Genomic DNA, 25,393 nt, shown 5'->3' on the forward strand with positions numbered 1-25,393 from the left:
CATATAAAGCTCATCCTATAACACATATCCCTCACAGACATTCCTACCATCCATAAGGCGCTTTGAGATCTTGGGATGGAAGAGGAACAGGAAGCAGGAACGTGGTCAGCGATTGGCAGGCAGGAGCCTCCAGATGGGAGGGTAGGGCAGGCAGGAGGGGTCCCCCATGGCTGACACCACCAGGCAGGGCCCTCCAGCCCCTGGGCAGACAGCGCCCATCCCCGGGGAGGCCACCGGCCTGCAGGCTGATCACCCCCATCCAGGAGGCGCAGAGACGGCGGCTGCTCTCCACCCCCAGGACAACCTCCGCCAGGACCCAGAACTAACCCCCGCCCTCTGGCTGGGACACCGGGAAGACCCAGATGGGCAGACCCTGGGGACAGAAAAGGAGCCTGGCAGAACATCGGGGAAGCTGGGCCACGGCCTCCCTCACAGGAGTTTGGCTGCAGGCCGCTGCAGAGGGCTAGGTCAGCATAACCTCCTAACTTCCAGGAAGCCAGGCTCTGAGATCCCTCAGGAAACCTTGTGAGAAGCCCCTTTGCCTTCCTCAATAGAGCCTTCACTCGGACTTCCCTGTGGTCCAGTGGTTAAGAATCTGCCTGTCAATGCAGGGGTCATGGGTTCAATCCCTGGCCTGCAAAGATCCCACATGCTGAGGACCAGCTGAGTCTGTGGGCTGCAATAAGAAAAGCCTGTGCACCGCAGCTAGGGAAGGCTGGTGCCCAGCCACAAACACCCAGCACAGCCAAAATAACTAAGAGATACAGTTTATTTTTTTTTAAAAAAGCCCTGATTCGCAGCCTGCAACCCAGGGCCCTTCAGAAGTCGCACCACCTTCCTCTGGGGCTCTCCCCACTCCCCACCATGGCATGCGGTTCGGGTCCCACATCGCCAGAAGCCTCCCCAGGAGGGAGCCCTCCTGACGGGCACACTTGTGAAAGTGCGTCATCCACGGGGCCACGGGCAGGACTGCCCACGCCCTCAGCGGGCGCGCTTCGACCCCCAGGCTAGCTCTGTGGCACACAGCAGCCTGGCTCTCTCACCAGCACTTGGAACACCTACTGAGTCCAGGCATGTGAGTGCTTTCTCAAGTCCCCCTTTCTGCTTTGTTTTCTTTTCAGTCTCAGTCTCTGCGAGGCCAGGGCTAGGAGATGAAGGAAGCAATTTCCAACTGCCCGCTTTCCGAAGCCCCGAGGGTCTGTCCCTCATTCTCAAAGGCTGACCACCAGCTCCGGTCCTCATTACACTTTCCACTGCTTGCCTCGGCCACTCTGGGCCCATGGGCAGGTTTTAAAATAACCAGGGGCCACGGTTGACCAAGTCTGCACACATCACACGCTGGGACTTCAGAGACACCCCTTCCACCCAGCAGAACCGTGCCTGCAGGGAGCTGGCAGATAGCATCTCTTCCTTCACCCTCTCACTGACCCTGCCCTGCACAACTTGAGGCTTTAGTTTCCCTAGCTTGCAACAAACCTCGGGGGAAGCCAGTCACTCCATGACTGCCCAGAGCCGGGAGGAAGCGGGGAAGCAGAGGCCCTGGAGCTCTCATCACTCACCTTGCTCTGTGAGCTCCAGCCAAGGGGAGAGGCCGTCAGCCCGGGCCCTTCTGAGGGGCCGGGGCCCAGTGGACAGTGAGGCCTGTGGTCACCCTGCCCATGAGCAGATGCTCTGGATGCAGGGACAGAGCTCAGATTCCCACAGCTCCTGCCAGAATGCATGGGGGCAGGTGGGGAAGGCCTTCCAGGAGCAAGCTGGACTAACCCGCAGGAAGCCTGTCAGGTGGCGGCTGTCTGGGGCCCTGGGTCGCCCCGCCCTAGACAAGTGCACCCCAATTCTTCCCCATGGCAGTGGGGGCAGGGTGGGCTGGGGAAGAGGGGACGGCTTCCGGCCAGCAGCCACTGCCCCAGGGAGGCCTGTGCGGGCCTCGGGCGGGCAGGTGCCACAGCAGTGAGGAATGGCATCCTACCTGATGCAAGAGTCCCATCTTGAGGGCCACGTGCTGCCCGGGCCTGCTCGCCAGAAGGCTCTGCAGTTTGGAGTCATGGGAGGAGCCCCAGCTCTCCCACCTACTAGCACTGTGACCTGGGAACACCTCAGCATCCTTGTCTGCAAAATGGGGATAATGTCCAACCTCCTATCCAGTTGCCACCAGCTGTGAGACCTGACTTTGTCAGCTGCCTTCTGATGATGTCACTTCCCTGTTTTAAATCCTTCAGTATTAACACCACCCTCAGGAAAAAGTCCAAACTCCAGCGGCCAGAAGACTAGGCCTCTTGTGTTTTGACCCGTCTCCTCCTCTCTCTGCTCTCACCCCTGCCTGGAGGGTCCAGTTGTCAGGAACGCAGCTGACATTCTCAGAGGAAAGCACCCTCCTGGCCCTGGGAAGGCCTTCCTCGCTTTTCCCTCGGTAAGACTGCTTCCAAACTCAGCTGCTGCTTCCCCTGGGAGGCTGCACATGGCCGCCCCCCCTCCCTGGAGGTAAAACGAGATGCCTCCAGACTGACATGTCCTTCAGGGCAAGAGCACGGACTCGGGCAGCTTTGCTTCCGCGGCCTCACGTGGAACCAACCTTCCAGGCGCTTGGCCAGTGTTGGTGGAATGAATGGACACACCGAATTAGACCACAGCCCGCACGCTGCAATGGCTCATCTGAGCCTCTCTGCTGCATTTAAACGTTAGACCCGTTGAAGACAAAGACCTTGACCCCCCAGGACACTCTGTCGGCGTGTAGACCCTTTCTTCCACTCTCAGGCCGGCAGGTCCTGCTTCTCTACATTTATCTTTCCCTTGTCAGGCCAGCCCCAACTCTTAGCAGGTGGGACTCGAGCCCACGTGGGTGGCCTGGCCCTGCCCTCTTCCTGGGGACACGAGAGCAAGCGTGGGGGTCCATCAGCCAGCCCAGGACTCCCTGGGACACCTTTCCTCTTCAGTTCTCCTGACTCTCCATGGAAACTGGAACCCAGGGACCGGTGCGCCAGGGACCGGGGGAAGCCAACCGAGTGTCTGCATCCTCAAGGCTCAAGGCAGACGTGGCCTCCTCCTTGTAGGCCTCCTGCCACACCCCTCCTGTTCTCTCTAGCCTGAAACTCTGCTGGCCCGGCCACGTGGGGCCCTCACTGGGCCCCCACGGCATTCTAGATGTCCCCAAGCAGCGCACTTGGGGTGCTGTACTGTGACTGCTGGCTTGTCTGTCTCCCTGGTTTGCCTGTGGGTGGGTTAAGGGCAAGGACTGGTCTGACTCATCATTACATCCCTAGCCCCTGGCACAGGGCTCCGCACCGCACAAAACCTCGAACAAGCAGTGAGCGAATCTGTGACAGCCCAGCTCTTCTGGTTCGCGGAGTGTTTGGAGGTAAGCAGGCCGCCCCGAGGCTGCCAGTTGCCCACTGGACTCCAAGCCTCAGCTGTAAGCTTGGCTCCTTCCCAGGGCAGTGGGGGTGCAGTGCAGGGTGGGGGTGGGGGGGTTGGGGCAGAGACAGCGGCTTCCGGCCCAGCAGCCGCGCTCCCACTGAGGTCTGTGCAGGCCTCGGGGTGGGCAGTTGCCACATCTTGGCGAGGCGTAGACAAGGGATGGAGACGATCCTCAAGAGAGGTTCCAGCTGAACATGTGCCGAGTTGGGGCTCCCAGGTCTTGTGGGGAGGGAGCTTGGCAGGCCCCGGGGCCCTCCTCCTGGGCTCCCGTCCCCCAGGGGCAGATTTCCAGGGCCTCACGGGTCACGTGTACCACCTAGGCTCAGACCTTGACCCCTACAGATGACCCCTCCTCACCCCAGACCACCCCATCAGCCCTGCTGATACCCTGTCACTCTTTTTGGCTTCCAGGGGCTCAAGGAATGAAGCCACATATATTATCTTCTGGCATTTTCTCTTTTGGCCTTTTTTGGACACCCAGGCAAGGCTGGCCTGGAATCTCTGGAGAGGTTGTGGATTTCTAAGCGATAAGGTGGGACGAGGCACCCTTCTGTCAGCTCTGGCCCTGGCCGTCCCAGACATCCCAGACCAGAGGTAGGAGCAAGGAGCCAGGGCAGGCAAGACCTCTGTCTCCTACATCTGCTTCCAGACCAGGCCCACCTCACCTCCCAGACAGAAGAGACCCTCCACTCCTTTCAGCAGCATGTATTAAAGACCCTCCAGGAAGGCCCCTCATCTACCATCCAGTGTTTTTAAAATTCCAAAGTCTGGAGCCTTTTCTTAAGTGTTCCTTGCCAAATCTCAGTGGAAACAGCTCATCTCTGTTTCCACTCTGTTTGCTTAAGCACAGAGCCTGAGGCCCACCATCCTCTATTTAACCAACAGGAGGAGAAATAAAGAGCACCCAGGTTGCCTGCCCTTTAGTCTTTGCTCGTCCAGACTGAACAGCCTGTCAGGGGATCTTAGTTAATATCTCTGGGCTTCCCTGGTGGCTCAGAGGGTAAAGCGTCTGCCTGCAGTGTGGGAGACCCGGGTTCGATCCCTGGGTTGGGAAGATCCCCTGGAGAAGGAAATGGCAACCCACTCTAGTACCCTTGCCTGGAAAATCCCATGGACAGAGGAGCCTGGTGGGCTACAGTCCATGGGGTCACAAAGAGTCTGACACGACTGAGAAACTTCACTGTTTTTCTCACCACGCCCAACTTTAGCAACAGAACAGCAGGGGCCTTCAAGTGTGCATCCCAGGGGAACAGCTGTCTCCCGAGCAGTGAGGGGGCCGGAGGGGAGGGTTTCCCACATCTCCAGACCACGTTCCTATTTATACTGCACTCCCTGCACTCCCCACCACCAGTCTGGCCCTGCGACGCCACGCCCACGTTCTGAAGGACCCTGGCCAACATTCTCCACCCTTCAGGGCACGCTGGCCTCCTCACACTCAGCATTACCTCCCTCTCACCAGGCGGGGTCCAGGCAGCCGCTGCGGCCACGACCACTGTCCTGCTCCTCTCTGTCTCCAAGGCCCACTCTGGGACACCTCCGAACACCCCGTGCTTTAGATGTCCCGTCAGGGGTACCCACCGCTCAGAGCTTGGGCCCGGCGCTGGCTTCTCCCAGTCCCAGTCTCCTTGTGTCTCCCCTCCCCCAGCCCCTGGTTCTCCGGCTTCCTCCTCTCTCCCCTGTCTGGGAACTCACTTCCTCTACCTGGCCCTGAATGTCATGCAGCTCAGAGTTCCCTCTTCGGTCCTCTGTTCTGTCTCTATGCTCATCCTGGTGACCTCAGGCTTTCCTGCCGTGGAAACCACCACCCACGTGCTGGTGACTTCCAGATTCGCAGCTCAGGCCCTACCAAGCCCCTGCATTCAGGCCTGCTGGGCACCTCGGTCTGGATGTTGCCCCAGGGCCTGGGATACTAGAATTACTCCACTGGGCCTAGGACAGTCCCTGAGACAGCAAGCAGTTTGAGATGTGTATTTAAATGAAAAAGGCATTTGTGTGCAACTTATAAAAGCTGTGTGCTAGACATATGTGTCATACATGTACACCCTATAAATACCTGTAGACAAACACTGTATATAATTCAGCAGGACACACACACACATACACACACACAATATATATATATTCCAGAAGGCTCTAAATTAAAATGCTAACAGTAGTTATCTAACTGGGTGACAGAATTACAGGTGATTTTAATACCTCCTTTTTGCTTATTTGCAGCTTCTAATATTTCCATAATGAACTTTCATTGCTAATGTTAAAAGAACAACACTTCTTTTTAAATGAAAAGAAAGTATTTTTAGATAGAGATTCCAGAACTGTTTGGTGCAAACCTTGGAAGAACTATGGTTATCTAAGCAGGGTGGGCAAGCGTTCCTGTAAAGGCCGGACTGCCAGTATTTTAGGCTCTGTGGCCATACGGTTTCTGCTGCCGTCACACAACTCTATCCCCCTAAAAGTACCCACAGACAGGATGGAAAGGAATGCGTGGCTGCATTCCAGTAAACCTTCACTCGTGGACACTAAAATTCATATATTATGTAATTTTCAAGTGTCACAAAATATTACTTTCATCTTTTGAATTTTTCCCAACCACTTAAACCTATAAATATCATTCTTAGCTCACAGGTCAGACTAATATAGGCTGGATTTGGCCAAGAGCCATGGTTCTTCAAGCCTTGCCGTTGGGCATCAGTGACTGTATGATGTCTGAATCCCACACCCACTGCTTTGGAAAGTACTTTTTCTCCTCCCATCTGACAAGGAGGCAGCCTTCCAGGGCTTCCTCACCCACCAGAGCGATGGCAAGGGCCAGCTACCCCGGCCTCAGCTGCAGAGTTTGGGGGATCAAGAGTCCCTCCTGGAGTCTCCGAGGACAGCTCCCCTTGCAAGCAGGATTGGCAAAAGCTGGAACCACAAACCAGCCATCCTGGACGGGGCTCTAGGAATCCCCAGGTCTGGGTCCTCATCTACCAGGTGAAGAAGGGAAGACTCAGAAAGGGCAGTGGCCGGCCCGAGGCCACTTGGACGATGGGGTAGAGCCAAACTAGAACCGAGGGCTTGTGACTCTGAGCTCGGTGCCCTTTCTGCTCCCCAGGGCTGGAAGGGACAGCAAGGGTCTGGCCAGAGGCGGCATTCCCTGCGCCGGGCACCATTATCAGGGACATCAGCCGTCCACTGGAGAGCCACCTTGCCCAGGCAAGCAGCCAGGCAGGTCTGGCGTCAGCCCAGAGCGTGGCACCCGGCCCAGCCGTGGCAAGGGGTGCTGCCAGCTGAGCTCCGTGCCAGGAACAGGGAGGGGCCTAGGGCCCCCTTTCCTGGCCTCAGCCCGTGGCCTGCTGGCAGAGAGGGTCTGGGGACCCAGCACTGCTGATGTCACGAGCGTGATGCCCTCCAGCACAGGGCCTACTCCCTACCTGCTTCCAGGTGCTGGATCCTGCCAGGATGTGGGGAAAGACAACTATGCCCCCCTCCCCCGGGGCCTGCTCTCTCAGCAAGAATCTCCTTTGCTGGGTGGCCAGGGCCAGAGGGGAGAAGCAGCCCTGTTTCCTGAGGGGACCCCCCAAAGAAGGAAAGGGGAGGTTCCTTTATGGAAGCGAGGGGTGAGGATAGAAATCATTCTGGAGCTTTGCCAGAGCTTTTCACGATAATGATAACCTGGAGAGGGTGCTTGGGGTAAGGAAGCGTAGAAACGTTTTAAGAATAGTTTCCTTCCCAGCTGGGGGCCTGAGCCCTGGTTTCTACAGTGATCAAGGAGAGGGCAGGGTTCTGAGAACTGCCAAATGTTGTCCGCTGACTCTCTCTGCCACCAGCCCTTGGTCACAACACCAGGTAAGGCAAAAGGCAAGCAGTACTGTTGACATTATCTCATCGGAATTCTCACAACCACATGAGGCAATACTGTTCCTCTCTCCATTTTCTAAAGGAGGAAACTAAAACTCGGGTGAGCGAGGTCCTTCACCTAAGGCAACCACTTCCTGAGCAACAGGGGCAGGACTGAACTGACCCTGAAGTCCAAACACTGCCCCCATCCATGACGGGCAAGAGACACACCCTCCACATGCAAAACTGAATGAACACACCAGCGCGCCATCATTAGCAGGCCATCCAGGACTTCCCTGGTGGTCCAGTGGCTAAGACCCCGAGCTCCCAAAGCAAGGAGCCCAAGTTTGATCCTTGGTTAGGGGACCAGGTCCCACGTGCCACAACTGAGTTTGCATGCCACAACTAAAGATCCCGCATGCTGCAAGGAAGATCGAAGATCCTGTGTGCTGCAACTAAAACCCAGTGCAGCCAAATAAATAAATATTTTAAAAAATTATTGGGTCATCTTGTCTATACCAACCCCTCTATTTCCAGGAAAGACTTTATTTAACATCAGAAGGGTGGGGTGGGAGCACAGGGTGAAACCACTATCCAGAGTTCCCAGTCTCACCACTGCCCTTCAGAGGTTCAGGCCAATGTCTCCAGACCAGTGAGTGTCCTGTCTTACCAGGGCCGCTCATGCTGTCAGAGAGCCTGAAGACCCTCGTGAGTTCAAAGGCACTTCTCACCCTGCCGCCTGGTAGCTCCTCCTCTGCAGACAGGACCCTGAAGATGTCGGGAGCTGGGGGGCTCTCCTTCCAACGGGAGGTCTGGCCGAGGTGCGCCCACAGCATCCCCTCTTCCTAGTCTGCTGCTGCGCCATGGGCCAGCTCCTGCCAGGCCAGCCACTGGCTCTGTCGTGATCCTGGGTCCCAGATGTCTGAGCGGCCACGAGCCCAGCCTCAGCGCTGGCTTCCGTGTGCATGCGTGGGCACGTGCGCTGTGGCGCCCAGGACAAGACCTTGGTCTGCTCCCACCCCGGAGATGGGAAAGTGCCTACTCAGCAGCTGATGCCAGGAGGGCGAAGGGTCCAGGGTGGACAGGAGAAGAGAAATGTGACTCACGCCCAAAGGGGCGAAGCTAATCAGGTGAGTCTGGATGCAGGCCAGCCACTCCCTCCCAGACAACAGAGCAGAGCTGGGCCCACAGTTAAGCACTGGGGGAGGGTCTTCTTACCCCAGGGAAGGGAGGCCTGGTGGAGGGCCCTCAGAGCAGGAGGCTGTTAGCTTTCCAGCCCTCAGGCCCACCTCGCTCCTCTTGGAAGCTGAGATAGAGGGGAGGGTAGAGTTCCACAGCGCAGACCCCTGGGTCCCTCCGGGCAGGTTCTCACCTAACAGGAACCCCACGTAGCCCCCACTCTCTTACACAGGGACCGCCTCCTCAATCTGGAGGAATGGAAAAGACACTGCTAAGGGCCCAGCCTGATGAGATTAGAAAAGCCTGCCTCCACCTCTACCCAAAGCCAGGCACAGTGTGATAACTAGGAATTCGTTCCCAAACAACAAATAAAGCCACTGGTTATTTAGCATTTGCCAGGTGCCAGGCACTGTACATTACTTCATTTAATTCGGGTAACAACCCTCCCTGTTATGACCTCCATTTCTCTGGTGAGGAAACAGGCTGGGAGAAGCTCAGGAGTTTGCTGGGAGAGAGGAGTCACACAGTGAGCACTTGCTGGGCTGGCCCTCTCCTTTAGATCTCAAACTCAGGGAAGGAAAAAACGAATCAGAGAAGGGATAGGTGGAGACACTGAACAAAAGTCCAAAGCAGGATGACCCCAGAAAGTAGAGGCCAGACTGGGGTAGGAGCTGGGAGGGGCCAAGCCAGACACGGGGCCTGTCTACCTGGGCACAGGAAGGTCACATCACCAGAGGTCAGTCTGGGTCTGCGGGGAAAACAAATGCAAGCATAAAGGCAGCTCCATCTCCTCAAGGCCTGAGGTGGGGGGCATTTCCAAGGCAGGCAGCCTGATCCCATGAGGTCTTAGACCAAGAACTTAGTTGTTCCTCGGATCGGGTGCCTCTCTCCCACGACCCGTGGAGAAGCCGGGCTCTGCCTGGCACGGGACAAGTGGGAGCCTCCTTACTCAGAGCACCAGACCCATCCTTCCTTCTCCAAGGACCAACATAGAACCAGACAGCTCCAGAGTAGGCTGAGGTCTCCCTTGACGGGGGCACAGACTTGAGGTCAGAGGAAGTGGGATCCCACCTATGTGGATCTGGGGAAAGTTGGTGTCCCAGAGTCTCTGCTTCCTCACCATAAAGTGGGATAATAGTAACAGCTGCGGTGGCGCTACTGGTAAAGAACCTGCCTGCAAATGCAGGAGATGTAAGAGACGTGGGTTCAATCCCTGGATCAGGAAGATACCCTGGAGGAGGGCATGGCTTCCCACTCCAGTATTCTTGCCTGAAGAATCCCATGGACAAAGGAGCCTGGCAGGCTACAGTCCATAGGGTCACAAAAGTTGCACATGACTAAAGTGACTTAGCACGCACTCATGCACAAATAATACCTACCTCATAAAGCTATATGACACACTGCTTGGCACCCAGTAGATAAGTGATAAATGGTAGCCACTAGGGCATTAAGAAATCAAATGTAACTTACTGAAAACTACTCTGGCTCTGGAAACCCCAATAGGTTTGGGAAGAATGAAGGCTCCTGGCTGCGGGTGGGCAGCCAGAGGGGAGAGTCCCAGGAACCAAGTGGGCGGGGCGTTTGCAGGGCTCGGGGGAGGTCAGGCTCACAGGCTCATCAGCTGCACAGGAGGTGCTTGGAGCTGGGTAACCTGAGACAGAAGCTCTCCTGTGGCAAGGTGACCCTCTCTCCAGAACACCTTGGGATGCAGACCCAAACCTAGAAGCCAGTGTTGCCTGGGCCATCTTTGCCATCCCCCAACCCTAAGCAAGGGGGTCCCAGACCCCCCGCCCAGGCCAGAGGAAAGGCAGGGCATCTCCGAGGATGTGCCTGGCAGCCAGACATTCCAGCATCCTCGTTCTAAGGATTCTGCTCCCTCAGGCCAGTGTCAAGGAATGTGCTGTGAGCCCCAGCCCAGTGGAAGACACCCCACGAGCACGCTGAATCTCACAGGGTGCCAGCACTGGAGGGCCAGGCCGGTGGTGTCAGAGTCACAGGGCTCAGGACGCAGCTGGGGAACCGCTGAGGGCTGGGCTAGGGGTGGGGATGAGGTTCTGGGGAGCGGTCTCCACTCATGCTGTGGGGAAGGAGTTCGGAGAGGATCAAAGGCCCCTGGTGCCCAGCAGGGTGTTGACCCCAAGCACAGGAGATCAGTCACTGTCTCAAGCACAGGACTCCCACTACAAGGCCTGCAGACAGCTCCAGAAACCCTGGCCCCCAACAGGCAGGGAAGAGAGGCCTCCAGCCAGAGCTGACTTCAGATTTCTGATTCCTGACCATCTCCCCCCCTCCCCAAGAATCCTTAGGCCCCATCTCCCAACTGGCCACCCACCCTTCCCATGACTGCATTAACCCTTTGCCTGTTGCGGCTGGGCAACAAAGGGGCATTGCCCCTTTGGTTGGCAGGGAGAGAAGAGCCCCCCCCCCCCCGCACCCCCCGCACCCCCCACACCCCCCCTAGCGCTGGACGCTTCAGGGCTTCACGTGTCCTGTCCTTCCACCTTCACCCTAGGGCCCTGGCCTCCCACCGCGCCAGCCTGCCTCTCTGGAAAGTTCACCGGAGCCCCGAAAGCCCTTCAAGGCGGGGTCTGGTCCCACACTGGCGGGTTCTCCCATTACCGGAGGCTCCTGACCCTTGCCCTTCCCAGGAGGAAGGGAGCAGAGAACGCGCCCGGTTCCCGACCGGGTGAAAAACTTTGCTTCCTAGGAGCTCGGGGGAGGTCAAAGTGAGTCCCGCTGGAGACGCCCGGGAGGGGTGGCGGACCTGAGAAGGCAAAACAGCCCTCGGTCCTAAGCCCCTGGACGCCGGGAGCCGGCCTGCGCAGGGAGGGCATCGCCCGCCCCCCAGCATGCCGGCCCAGCCGCGCGGCGATCGCCGACCTCCCCGCGTGGCCCTGGAGTCGCCCTACAGCCCCGGCCCCCGAGCAGAAGCAGCCCTGCGCCTTTAAGAGCCTCTGGGTTTACCTTTGCTCCGTTTCCCCGGCGCCGCGCTGCCCCCTCCTCCCGGGCCGACCGGCCGGCCGCCGCGAATGGCCCGCGGGACTCACCGCGCGTGTCCTGGGGACCGCGGCGCGCCGGCTCCCGCCCGCGACCGCCGAGGGGCCGGGCCCTGCGCCCTGCTGGGGTCCCTGCCCGCGCTCGGAGCGGCGGCCGCTGCTCGGGAAAGGTGAGCGGCTCCCGGGAGAGGCTGCAACCTGAGCGGGAGGAGGAGGAGGAGGAGGCGCGGGGGGGGGAGGGGAGGGGGGAGGAGGGCGGGGCGGGGAGGGGAGAGCCCGGCGCCCGCCGGAGTTTTTCACACGCACGGCCCGACTCCGCCCCCGGCCCGCCCGCCCTGCCCACAGCCGCTGCCAATCCCTGGGGCTCGCTCTGCCCTGGTGCCCACCCCTCTCTCCCATCTGGGAGCCAGGGTCCAAGCGCCTCTTCCGGTTTCGTTCCTCCGCCTGGCCTCTGTCAGCCCTCTAGGGCTGCCCTGAGTGCCTTGACCCGGGGATGAGGTCTCCGGACTTGGAGCACACAGAACTGGGGCCAGGGCACCGGGGAAGCGGGGGGATTTGCTGAGTGTCCTCCTCTCAGTGAAGCTCTCCCAGCCTTCTGGGTCTGACGCTGGATCCCAGCACCTGGCACCCCAGAAGCTAATATGCACAGATGGGCCCCGTGGGTCATTTTTGCCTTTAGAGTTCTTGACAGCCGCAGTCCTGGCAGGGCTGTCCCTCTGTCCAGTGGGACTTATCACTTACCTTCAGGTAAGTAAGGGCTTCCCTGGTGGCTCAGGCAATGAAGACTCTGCCTGCGATGCAGGAAACCCAGGTTCAATCTCTGAGTCAGGAAGATCCCCTGGAGAAGGGAATGGCTACCCGCGCCAGTATTCTTGCCTGAGAAATCCCATAGACAGAGGAACGGTGGGCTACAGTCTATAGGGTCGCAAAGAGTTGGACTCTACTGAGAGACTAACACACTTGCACACAGGTAAGTAAAGATAATCATCACTCCCACTTCCTACCCCGAGGAGTAATTCAGTATCTCCTTTTGGAATAAAACCCTGAGAGCCAACTGAGGATTGCCCAAGAAGGCTTATGGAATACCTCGTGCTAAGCCAGCTTTCATTTTAGAGAAGGGGAAGCTGAAACCCAGAAAGGGTATTGGATTGGCACAGTCTCACAGGGAGTTAGCGGCAAGCCACGATGAGGACCTAGGCCAATGGCCACCACCATCCCTGCCCCATCGGACTTCAGGGATCAAAGGAAAACTGGGATGGGATCAAGTGCCCAATCTGGCCCCGTTCCAGTGCTACTTCCTCCTGAAGGCTGTGAGGAGAGGAGATGGTCACCAAACTGGGGAGGTCTGTGGCCTCTGCCGTCTGGGGGTCCTGGCAGAGGACTCCTGAGGGGTAGTCCACAGTGGGGATGTGTTTCTGCTGAATGCTCTCTGACGATTGATCAAAAGTGACTGCCACTCTTTAAGTCCTAGGCTTTGAGCCTGGGCCCTTTCCCTAGAGAGAGAGACTGAGTGGTTAAGAATAGGAAAAATTTCTTTCTGGAAGACATAGGCCTGAGACCTGCCCTCCAACATCAGCCTGCATCCAGCCTGCAGCACAAGATCTCTCACGACTCCACAGGGCTTGGACTTGGGAGGGAGAAGAGAAACACTGGGCCCATCAGGACAGGGACCTGGCAGAGGGCCTCCCAACTCTTTGCTCCCTCTGTCTTCTCTGCCAGGGCCTGCAGATTTCCTGGGCCCATGTGCTCTGTAAGAATAAATCTGCTGCGTGTTGAAGGGGTGCAGAGAGCGATGGATCTGGAGCAAAGTCTCCTGGATCTGGAGGCTCCAGGCTTTCAGAAGCAGCAGCAACCTGCCTGGCTCCATAATCCACCTGTGTAATAAGAATACAGGCATGCAGGGAGGAGTCCATGCAATAGCAGGGCAGGAGCTATGCTGAAGAACTATGTTTTAGAGGATTAGAGAGAATGAGGCTAAAGGAACCAGGGCAGTATATGTAGTTAAGAGGCTTCAACAAAACTTTACTGATCATCTCTTCTGTGCAAACAACAGCCGATTCTCTGGGCACAAAAGATGAATAAAATGCAGTCCCACCCCTCAGGGAGCTCACTCTCCCGTGGGGCAGTAAGTGACCAGTTCCTGGGCTGGAGGGCTGAGGTCAGAGCTGTGGCCGCCTGGAGGGGTTGTTCTGCTACTTGAGCGCAGGGTTACAGGATGAGAGGACAGTGGAGGGGAGGAAATGCTTTTGTGTTTTTCCAGCAGGGATAATATCAAGTGCAAAGTGCAAGGGTAGAGAATCTGGCCACACAGCTCTGTGAGGCCAGGGCTTAGAGTGGGGCTGGAGGTGACTTCACGAAGGGAGCAGGTGCTGGGTTCTGAAGAGCCTTCTACATGCACCAGGGCTAATGAGCCAGGGCCCTCTCCTGACAAAAGGAGGCAACCTAGAACATTTCAGAGGAAAGCAGAATCACCTGGTCTGTGATTTAGGATAAGCCCTCAGGTAGTCAAGTGGAGGACTGATGGTCGGGTTGAACTGGGAGATAAGAACCCCAGTTTGGAGGCCGAATCTGGTAAAACATCATGAGGAGTAGCAGCAGAGAGGAGGGGAGACAGGAGACAGGGTCACAGAACTTTGTGCCTAGAAGATAAGGGATCAGAGTGTCCAGGTTGGAACCACTGGTGTGATAAGCCAAGCTGGGAGCTTCTTAGGGACACCTTGATTCCTAGAACCTCCTGTGTACCCTTGGGCAAGTGACTTAAACTTTCTGAGCTGAGTTTTGCAATCTGTAAGTAAAGATACTAAAATTAATGTGTGTGGTTGTGGTGCATACTAAAGATAATGTATGCCAAGGCACAGGGTTTGGCTCATAACAGGAACTCAGTACAGAGTAGATGTAATTACCTTCGTCCATTCAGCTAACATTTATTGAGCATCTGCTATGTGCCAGGGTCGGTGGTGGATCCTTGGGATTTAAATCTCATTGCCCATTCTCTGGCTGCTATCCAAGTCTACGAGCAATAAATGCTGGAAAGGGTGTGGAGAAAAGGGAACCCTCTTACACTGTTGGTGGGAATGCAAACTAGTACAGCCACTATGGAGAACAGTGTGGAGATTCCTTAAAAAACTGGAAATAGAACTGCCATATGACCCAGCAATCCCACTCCTGGGCATACACACCAAGGAAACCAGATCTGAAAGAGACACGTGTACCCCAATGTTCATCGCAGCACTGTTTATAATGGCCAGGACGTGGAAGCAACCTAGATGCCCATCAGCAGACAAATGGATAAGGAAGCTGTGGTATGTATACACTATGGAATATTACTCAGCCATTAAAAAAGAATTCATTTGAATCAGTTCTAATGAGATGGATGAAACTGGAGCCCATTAAACAGAGTGAAGTAAGCCAGAAAGATAAAGACAAATACAGTATACTAATGCATATATATGGAATTTAAAAAGATGGTAACGATAACCCTATATGCAAAACAGAAAAAGAGACACAGATGTACAGAACAGACTTTGGGACTCTGTGGGAGAAGGCGAGGGTGGGATGTTTCGAGAGAGCAGCATTGAAACAAGTATACTATCAAGGGTGAAACAGGTCACCAGCCCAGGTTGGATGCACGAGACAAGTGCTCGGGGCTGGTGCACTGGGAAGACCCAGAGGGATGGGATGGGGAGGGAGGCGGGAGGGGGGATCGGGATGGGGAACACATGTAAATCCATGGCTGATTCATGTCAATGTATGGCAAAAACCACTACAATATTGTAAAGTAATTAGCCTCCAACTAATAAAAACCAATGGACAAAAAAAATAAATAAATAAACCTCATTGCCCATTCTCATGCAGGTCAGTGTCCAGGGGGAGAGAGGTGTGCAGAGGAAGAGAAGCACAGTGAGGTGATCGGGGCTGGGGCCCAGGAGAGCCAGGAACACCTTCACAGAGGGGAGGGGACAGCTGAAATGACGGAGAGTCAGCTACTGCTCAGAGACTGTCCCGTCGCCCCTACCCTCTGACATGGGGTTGCATTTCAGAATCTTTGAAATCTTCAGTTTTGACGGCAAAGCCTTGCTCCTTGGAGTTGGGTGGGGGGAATGGGCTGTAGATGGGTGTCTCTATGGAGTCTGAATGGCAGATGGAGCCTTGGCAGCCCCAGGGAAGGGCACGAGCATAGGGACAGGTAGGAGGGGAAGCCAGGTGAGAGTGACCATGGGCTGCAGGCGGAGTTTGCTAGCTGGGTAAAGAGCCTGTGTGCGTGTGTGGGGCTCACCCTGATTTTTCTGCTCCCTTTCTCTGTTCTTTGGAAAGTTGCCTCCAAGTCCTCTGATGTCCCCACCCTTCTCCCATGCCGATTTTCTTTCCATCCATCTCTCAACAAGCCGAGCTTAGTAGAGGACTGCCTGGGTCCTCCACTAGGGAGTGACCCCCACCCTACCGCCACATCAAGTAAGACCTCGGGCTGTAAAGCCACATAGACATGACCTTGGGCAGTTATTCACATCCCTGGCTTGCCCGTCTGTAACATGAAGATGGTAACAGTCCCTCTCTCGTGGGGCTATTGTGAGATGTAAACCCGCGCCCAATCAATGCTTTCTTCCCTTTTCCACAGCCCAATAAGTGTCTCCTTGCAGAGAGTCAGACCAGACTCAGCTGGGGGTTTCCCCTGGCACCCCAGCCCACGGGGCCCCTCTTCTGCTGATGCCTCTGCTCTGCTAACCTGAAGGGTCTGCGGCTTTTCTGGGAGGCTCTGGCGGCCCCGGCACGACAGGCTGGGAGGCCCGGGCAGCATGACAGCGGGGCCCAGGGGCAGCCCAGTCCACTCCTTCCCCAATCCGAGCCGCTGCCCTGCAGGTAGGACAGGCATCCCTGCACCCTGAGGACCGAGTGCAGAAGCTGGAAACAGCTCTCCCTCACAGACTGTGTGGGCAGCTTCTGAAAAACCGAAGTTCAAGCCCGCCGCACTTTTTCCTGGGAGGCGTAGCATCCAGCCGGGGAGAGCTCAGCCCGCAGAGAAACCCTCTTCCTGCACCACTGCTGCGGGCTCTCCCCCCTCTCATCCCCCACCGCCCCGCACCCGGGCAGACAGTCTCCCGAAGCACTGCAGGAACCCTTAGCGGGCCCTGGACCTGCCTCTGCCCCTAAGGTGCAGGAGTCATTTCCTTTATCTGGGCCTCAGTTTTCCTCCTCTGCAAAATGGGAATAAAGCAAATGCTTGCATCTCAGGAGGCTTCTATGAGTATGAATGTAGAAGTGCTTAGTTAACTGTAAGAAGACCTGCATGTGTGTAGATCACTAGTGTTTGGCCAAAGGGCCCTTCTTAGGATTCTAGGAGACAAGTAGTGACAAGAGAATTGAGAGACTAAGTAAGAACAGAGAGAAAGTCTCCCGAAGGGCATGTATGTCCCTGGCAGGGAAGAGAGTGGCAGCAGCAACCTGAGCCCGCAGACTGAACCCCTGTGGCCTTGCTCCTTAGGCTGCACCAGTCAGCTGGAAAAGCAGGATGTGGCCGGACTCAGCCAATTCTTACTCCTCCTCTAAATAAACCCAGGCCAAATGTTTTCCAGTGATCTGTGAAGAGTGGGGATGAGCAGGAGAAAAATATAATTTACCTGATTCCATTATGAGTCTAGTAGAAGGCCTGGGAGTTTCCACTTTACCACCGCACCGAACATCACATCCTCTCTTCACTGTTTGTGCCAAATGTACAGACACATACATACTGCACTACCACTCCAGACTTCAGATGGGCTAACAGCTGCATCCCTAGAGGGTTCTAGGACAGGGTGGGCACATAAACAGAGCCAGCCAATCATAGTCCTGTTGACCCTAGCAACCATCAGACCAATTAGAACCCCACCCCTGTATCCAGCAGCACCTCTCAAACATTCCACACACACACACACACACACACAGCCTTCAGGTTGCTGCATTGCCACGGCAACAAAACCACCACATAGAGCCAAAAAAACGGGAAAGGCGATGAGACCGGACAGTCACTGGGATGAGGATGCAGGCAGCACAGGCTGGAGTTAGGACACTGAGTGGGGTCCCCATGCAGGACGAGGGAGGAGAAAGAGCTGGCTCACCGAGACTTTCCAAGCCCATTTTTTTAGCCACAGGCCTCCGTTTCCTCATTTGATGAGGGTCAAATGCTCCTGCTTGTATTATATTATGTGTTCAGAGCATATAATTACTTTTCAACTAGTTAATAGGGATGGGGACTGTAGGTTACATTTTTAGAAACACCTGAAGCAATGAGAGATCAGGGTAAAAAGAGAGTGGATAGGTCCCCAGAAAGACCTAAAATCAAGTCCTATAATTCAGCTCATGAATTCACTGTGAGTTGGAACTCATTTCAACTTGAGAACACTTACTTGGGATGTACCATTTGCAGGCACAGATGCTGATTTCAGCTGTGGCCAGGCAGACTTTGAGGGGTCTGCAGCGTGTCTTGGTGGAGACGACTGGAAAGGTCCAGGAGACCCACGAAGTGGGCCTGAGACAGGTGCTGGTACGGACGGCAGACTGCCTGCAGAGACCGCTCCAGCCAAAGAGAAAGCTGAGGCTTCGACCCTTGGGCCCCACTGGCATTTTGCTTCCACATCTCAGACTCCTCCCTTCTGTCAGCTGCCAGCATGATCTCAGTTAACAGTGAAGAGCAGACAGTGCACTCCTCTGCCCAGCTTCGTGATAGCTCCCCAACAGTGGGCCTTCGGACCCCCAAGGCCTCCTTCAGGGCTTGGTGAAAGCTGAGGAGCTCCCTTCCTAGAGTCACATATGCACAGTATTTTTCTTTCATTCTGGGGGACTCTGGGCCTCTTTCAAGCTCGTTCAGAGAGTCGCTTGCGGAGGCCTGGCCTACGAGGCCCCTAGGTAACCCGGCCTCTGCCTCTCTCGCCAGCTCATCCTGACCTCCCCCACTGGTGTATGCCCAGCCACATCAATCTGCATGTAGTTCTCTTGCACACCTGCTGTATTTCACTGTGACTTTGCTTATGTTGTCCTCACCAGCAAGAGAGGCTTCCTCCTGGTGTCTGGTTAACGCCTCCTCGTTCCTCAAAGCCCAGCTCAGGAGTCACACCTTCGATGCTAGCCAGACAGGCTCAATCACTCCGCAGCCTGAATCAGTTCTGCTCCCTCTACACACTTCTCTCCCCGAGGGCCTCCTGATACACGGGGACTCTGTGTCTGTCTTCCTTACTATGCTATGAGCTTCCTAAGGTCAGACACCACATCTGTAGCCTTTGTATTCCCAGGATTTAGCGTTTAGTAGGTCTGGAGAACCAAAAGGGTGGGACTGAATTGGCAGAGGAAACGGAGCAGACAAAAGAGGTGAAGAACAAGTCAGGAGCCTTGAGCAGAGAGGGCCTCAAGAAGGAAGGAGACATCAAGAGGAGCCTGGCAGTCAAGCTGGTGAAGGACTGAAAATTATCATTGAGTTTGACAACTAGGAAGCAAACAGTCCCACTTCTCCCAGGGCACATCCAGCTCTAGACTGAAAAGTCCTGGGCAGATGGAGGTGGTCAGTCACTCAACACTGGCGACCTTGATGAGGGCAGTTCTGCGGGTGGGGGTGGGCAGAAGCCTCATGTGAGGGGCCAAGGAGTGATGGAGGCAGGGAAGGGAGATTGGGGTGCTGTGACTGCTGAGTTGTTAGCCTGTGCTAAGAGGAGAGAGCAGGCAAGAACCTGGGGTGCTCCCCACCCCACCGCTCCGGAGAGACAGCAGACAAAGCTGTCAGGAGCACTGTGGGCATCTGGGTGACTTCTTCCCAAAGGGTTCCAGCCCTGCCGCCTCGGTCACCCGACTGTTCCTCCGGCCACCCTGATCCCCGCAGCAGCAGCTGCGGTCTCTGTCCTCTGTGTATTTTGTCCACTGAGCAAGGCGGATTCTGCTTGGACGGCTTGGGGGTCCTCTCTTCTTTTGAGTTGTGAAAGTCTTCTTTGAATCTGTGTATCTTGTCCAACTCATTAGATCCTGAACTTCTCGAAGGCAGGGACCATATCCTCCCCACTGCCTCCCCTTTCCTTCCTTCAGTAAACACTAATTAAGTGCTGTCTCTCCAGCGGTCACGATGATGGCTAGAGTTCCTGCTCTTAGGTGTCTCCCAGTCTGGGTTCAGGAGACCTGAACGTGGAGAATTGTATACCCTGGAGCCAGCAGAGAGCTCAGAGAGTCTGTAAAAACCCATACTGTTATATGCCAATGCTGACTCGGGGAGAGTGTGTGTGTGTGGGGGGGGGGGGGTGGGGGGGGGGGTGGAGACTGCGTGGTTCTAAAGAGAGACTCTACAAATGAACATATTCAAGTGGAGTCAATCAGCTGGATTCAAGTCTTATCTGTGTGATGTGGCAAATTATTCTCCATTCTGTGTCTCCTTTCCTGGCCTGTGAAATGGGGACTATATAGTACCTTTCTCCTAGGGTCACAGTGAGCGTTTAATGGGGAATGTATATAAATCAACTTGCCACAGTGCTTGGAACAGAATAAGAGGACGATTAGTGTTAACTCTTATTGTTTTTGAGAGAGAGGGTGAGAGAAGCATTCGTGAGACTCTCAAAGGGCTCTTGGTCCAGAAAAGACCAAAAGTCGGGGGTCCAGTGGGTGAGACTGACCTGCGTGCTGACTGCAGGACACGCATGACAGGTGCCAAAGGGTGGTAATCTGAGGGGCGCTGCGGCCACCTCCAACTTCCGCTCTGTGTCTCCCAAGCACCAGGTGGCTCAAGACCCTGCTCTGAACAGTGGTTCAGAAGTAAAGACTGTTGAACGGCCCCCTCGTGGCCACTGAGTTCAGGCTGGAACAACATATGAGGTGAGACCAGAACTCCGTTTCTCCCAGTTGGACGGATTAAAGGGAGGGAAAAAGAAGAAGAAGAAGAAGAAGAAGAGGGCCTTTGCTCCTGATCACATTAAAAAGCAATCGCCTGCACGGCAATTAGGCCCCCGTAAATTACAGAGCCTGCCTCTGTCAGCCGGCTCGGCGCTATCTCATTAGCCAGGGTGCCAGAGACGCTACACGCCCTGCCGGGAGCCGCCCCGTTGCCAAGCGCCTGCTCCATAATTAGACACAGAGTCCCGACCTCGTCGAGGCGCCCACCCGCCCCTCCTGAGGGGCAGGTGCAGGGCACGGGCGGGCCCAGCTGCCGGCCCTGCTCAGGGGAAGGGAGGTCAGAGCGCAGGTCTGAGCGGAGAGTCCCAGCCCTGTCGTGACCCTGGGAGGAGATCTGGGAAGTCCTCGGGGGAAGGAAGTGAAAGGGCAGGGACAAGGGCAGGGACCCCGCCTTCTGCCCACCTGGACGCCCAGTACCGGGAGCAGTGGGCCAGACGGGCCTCTCGGGAGACTCTGGGTTAGAGGGGAACTCCAGAAAGGTGCGGAAGTGGGGAGGTCTTTGCTCCAGGTTGGTCTGAGAACATTTAAGCACCCAAGCCACCCAGCATGCGTGCGCATACACACACACACACACACACACACACACTGGTTCTCAGTCACCCGGGGGCTGGTGGGGATGGTACCTGGGGCTGGGAGGGGACTCGGGGCTGGGGCAATATGGCCCCCGGAAGCCCCTGTAGCCAGAATTTGCAGTAAGGGCCGGGATGGCAGGCAGGTGCCCAAGATGGAAATATAACAAGATGTGTGTAGGAGAAATCATTCTCCAAGCCTCTCAGGGCAGAGGTGAGCACCCTTACGGTCAGGAATGCTCCAGTGACGAGACAGTGGGGTTGGACACCACAGAGCTTGTGCTTTGCCCAGTGGAGGACACAGACCCCCTGGGAAGGCGGGCGGGGCCCGGGCTGGTCCCAGCAGCCCTCTGCCCACCCCCACACAGCCTCTCTTCTGGATCCGCTTTGCGCAGGTGAAGAGAGCTCCCAGGGAGGTGCCAGGTGACCGGCCTGCCCGCGGGTCTCCAGCCAACCACGACCGCCCGCTGAAGGAGGCAGAAGACACTGCAGGATGCCTGCAGCACTCATCATACGCGGCAGACCAGGTCCGGAGAGAGGATGAAGCAAGAGAGGGGAGACTGGAGGGCAGTCAGCAGCCTGGGGCCTGGGGACAGCAGCACCGGGCCCCTCCGAGTTCCCTCGTGTGCCCCCTCCCCAGCCCAAGCGGCTTGGGCCTGGATGGGCGCTGTTCCGACCTCCAGCTCCAGCAGCCCCATCCTCATGGAGAAGGGGAGCACCGCAGAGAAAACATGGCGAACGGGCAAGACAGCCAGAAACAGGGAGACCCAGGCCGGAGCCCCCGAGGGCAGGTGTGGACGGATGTGGATGCCGTCTGGCATCCATCGATGAGGCATTTCATCTTAACAGGGCAGCGGGAGTGGTGGCTGGTGCCCAGCCAGAGCTCAGAAACTACCTCTGCTGAGAGAAGAGGGCTCGGACCCGGGCCTTGCCCTCCCCCAGGTGGTTCTGCTGGCTCTGACCGGCCCAGGCCGCGGCTGCTGCCCTCCCCCCACCCCTGGCCCCCCCAGTCCCGGCCAGGAGGACAGGAGGCAGCGGACGGCCTCAGAGGGTGACTCACACTGCTGGTCTCCGAGGCTGGCAGAGCCTGGAGCAATGCCAGGCAGGCTGTGCTCCTCCCAGCGCCCGCTCCAAGCCCCAGCTCATCAGCAGCCCTGGGCCAGGCTGGGGCCAGGGCCCCCCTCCCACCACGGCCCAAAGGAACCAAGGTTCCCAGCCCAGCCTGTCCCGCCAGCCCACTGGGAACCCTTTGCCACCACACCTTGAGAGCCCAGCCCAGGGACCATTGTTCCCTGGAGCAACGGCTCATTTTCCTGGGGGCTCCTCCCAGGCCAGCTTCCCCTTTTCCTGCAGCCAGGGAGGGGATGGGGCTCCCGGGTGGCCAGGTGTGGCCTGAGGAGTGGGAAGGAGCCAGGCAGACAGCAGGGGTCAGCGGGGTCAGGAGCCAGGAGCGATCTGGACGGGCCCCGGCATGGGGGCACGCCTGGAGGAGCAAGGAAGAAGTGGGAGGTTATACTCACAGTCCCCTTTGCTCTGGAGGGAGCCCATGACCAGAATGGTGAAGACTGCCAGGGCCTCCCAGAAACACATCTGGTCTGCGTGAGGGAGCAGATAAGACTGCTCAGCTCAGACCCCTCCGAGTGATCAGTGAGGTGCAGGGCCCTGACATCTGCATGAACAAGCCTGTCTGGTCAAAGCACATCTCGCTGTGTCGGGTCCCCACAGGTGAAAGTGGGCCTCAGAGGCCAGGCAGTGATGATAAGTCTCTGTGTGAACAGGTGTGACCAGCTACAATACCTGAATACTCCAGGCTGCCCCAGAGCAGACCCGAGTGCCAAATGACCTGGCAAGAGAGACCTGTTTTGGGGAGCCAGCTTCTCCACGCGACAGCCCGGCCTCACAGGTGGGCATCTGGCAGTGCCCGCCGTGGCAAGGGGAAGGAGGGCATTGTGACCCGTCCGGATCCCAGGCCTGCTGTTTGCCGCAGCAAGCTGGCCCCTGGCCCCTCGGGGGTGGTAACACCACTCTGCGTTTCTTCCCCAGGACCCCAGCCATTCATGAACTCACGGCTCCTCTCTTAGTTAAACATCTGGGGACTGAACCTGACCCAGTATTTACTCCTGGAGGGAGGGCAATGGAGCAGGTGTCACCTAGGAACCCGCTGCCCCCGCCGGCTGGGTGCTGGGGAGGGCCGGGGAGGGGGGCCTGCTGTCTTTTCTTGGGTCGTTGCTGTTGTTCGGCCCCTCAGTCGTGGCTCTTTACGACCCCATGGACTGCAACGCACCAGTCTTCCCTGTCCTTCACCATCTCCCGGAGTTTGCTCAAACTCATGTCCATTGAGTCGGTGATGCCATCCAGCCATCTCATCCTCTGTCGTCTTCTCCTCCTGCCATCAATCTTTCCCAACATCAGGGTCTTTTCCAAGGAGTCAGCTCTTCACATCAGGGGACCCAAGTATTGGAGCTTCAACATCAGTCCTTCCCATGAATATCTGCTTGGGCACCGGAGGGTCTCTCAGGCCGCAGGTGTGCCCCCGGGCAACCATCTCCCGCCTCCTCCTGGCTCAGGCTGGGAAGTACAGAAAGGGGACTCTGTCCCCAGGATCTGTCCCTAGGAGTGTGAGAGTCGAGTAGATAAGGGACCTCAGCCAGAAGCTGTTAGAAACCCAAACCTCTCCCTCTAGATAAGAAGGCACCCGGATCCTGCCCTGGACCCAGTGGGTGGGAGGCTTCCAGGGGAAGGAGCCTCCCTGTGGGAAGCAGCCAACCTGCTTTTCTCTGGAAGGGGATGGGAAGAGGAAATGGGGTCTGGGGAGCCCCTCGGAGGAATGAAAGCAGGTGGCTCCTCAACAACAGGGCTGGGCCACCTCCCCGCAAAGGACTCAGACCCAAGACTCTGTGAGAATCCAGGAACTTGGTGATTTCCCTGCATTAGGCACTGGAACTCTCTGGCGATTAGCCATAAACCTCGAAACCAAAAACACCAGGGAAGCCCTAAGGGCTCAGAGGGTAAAGAATCTGCCTGGAGTGCAGGTGACCCAGGTTCGATCCCTGGGTTGGGAAGATCCCGTGGAGAAGGGAATGGCTACCCACTCCAGAATTCTTGCCTGGAGAATCCCATAGATGGAGGAGCCTGGCGGGCTGCAATCCATGGAGTTGTAAAAGAGTCAGAGTCAGACACAACTGAGCGACTTCACTTTTGCTTTCTTTCACTTTCACTTTCTTTCGAAACCCGATGTAATTGCCAGGTTCTTACAGAAAGAGGAGCTGAGGGATCTCTCACTAGCCGGGCCTGGAGGAGAAGCCCTAGAGACAGAGCTTCAAAGAAGGGCAGGGAGGGGGCCAAGGTGGTGGGGAGGCTTGCTGAAGAAAGAAAAAGTAGGGACAAGGGTAGCAGCCAATGTGTTTTCCTGATGGGAATTTACTTTGCGCGTGCCTGTTATGTGTCAGGCACCCTATGCAGATCAGAATTAAAGTTCATGATGACATTAAGTTCATGGGGTTCTCAAGGCAGCAATACTGAAGTGGTTTGCCGTTCCCTTTGACAAGACCCTGATGCTGGGAAAGATTGAAAGCAGGAGGAGAAGGGGACAACAGAGGATGAGATGGTTGGATGGCATCACCGACTCAATGGACATGAGTTTGAGTAAACTCCGGGAGTTGGTGAGGGACAGGGAGGCCTGGCGTGCTGCAGTTCATGGGGTCGCAAAGAGTCGGACACGACTGAGCGACTGAACTGATGACATTAAGTAGACATTGTTATCCCATTTTACAGATGAGGAAACTAAGGCTTATAAGTGGTCGAGTGACTTTCCTGGTCCCTAGTGAGTGAAAGCGTTAGCCTCTCGGTCATGTCCAGCTCTTTGCAACCCCATGAAATATAACCTGCTCAGGCTCCTCTGTCCACGAAATTCTCCAAGCAAGAATATTGCAGTGGGTAGCCATTCGCTTCTCTAGGGGATCTTCCCAATCCAAGGATGGAACCCAGGTTGCCTGCATTGCAGGCAGATTCTTTACTGTCTGAGCCACCAGGAAGGTCCCCAGTGAGAGGCAGGGCTGAATACAAATCCAGGTCTGAGTCGAGGGCACATGTGCTTTCTGCAATGCTTCATTGCTGAAGCCAGGCTGCAGGCCCCCTCCAGACACCAGAGTCCAACCTAGGGCAGGTCAAGCCAGGGGAGGGAGTCTCAGTCACAACCTCACGGTGCCCAAACTCAGAGGTCATGCTCCCAGCAGCCTACAAAGACTGTCCATCAGAGGCAGCACCACTCAAAAGAAGAACACAGGTTCTAGCCTCGGAAAAATCTGGATTCACATACCACTCGCTGGGCTTCTCTCATGGCTCAGCAGGTAAAGGATCGCCTTCAATGCAGGAGACACAGGAGACGCAGGTTCGATCCCTGGGTCGGGAAGATCCCCTGGAAAAAGAAATAGCAACCCACTCCATTATTCTTGCCTGAAAGAGGAGCCCGGTGGGCTACAGTCCAAAGGGTCAGAAAGAGTCGGACACGACTGCGTG

At 56.4% G+C, this 25,393-nt stretch overlaps 1 protein-coding gene across 3 annotated transcripts in view; it reads right to left on the reverse strand.

Annotated features, from left to right (window-relative positions):
- The window catches only part of CDK18 (cyclin dependent kinase 18), a 32,345-nt gene extending 15,180 nt beyond the window's left edge, over positions 1-17,165 (reverse strand). The window contains exon 1 of one of the 3 annotated variants that reach the window (XM_020891704.2): positions 17,024-17,165. The gene's annotated coding sequence lies outside the window, so the exon portion shown is untranslated. Of the gene's footprint in view, positions 1-11,376; positions 11,644-17,023 lie in introns of those variants that run through there. The other 2 variants (XM_070474600.1, XM_070474601.1) reach the window with 2 other exon arrangements.
- Between the last annotated feature and the right edge of the window lie 8,228 nt (positions 17,166-25,393).

This window comes from Odocoileus virginianus, chromosome 11 (genome assembly GCF_023699985.2).
Source record: "Odocoileus virginianus isolate 20LAN1187 ecotype Illinois chromosome 11, Ovbor_1.2, whole genome shotgun sequence".
Lineage (NCBI taxonomy): Eukaryota > Metazoa > Chordata > Mammalia > Artiodactyla > Cervidae > Odocoileus > Odocoileus virginianus.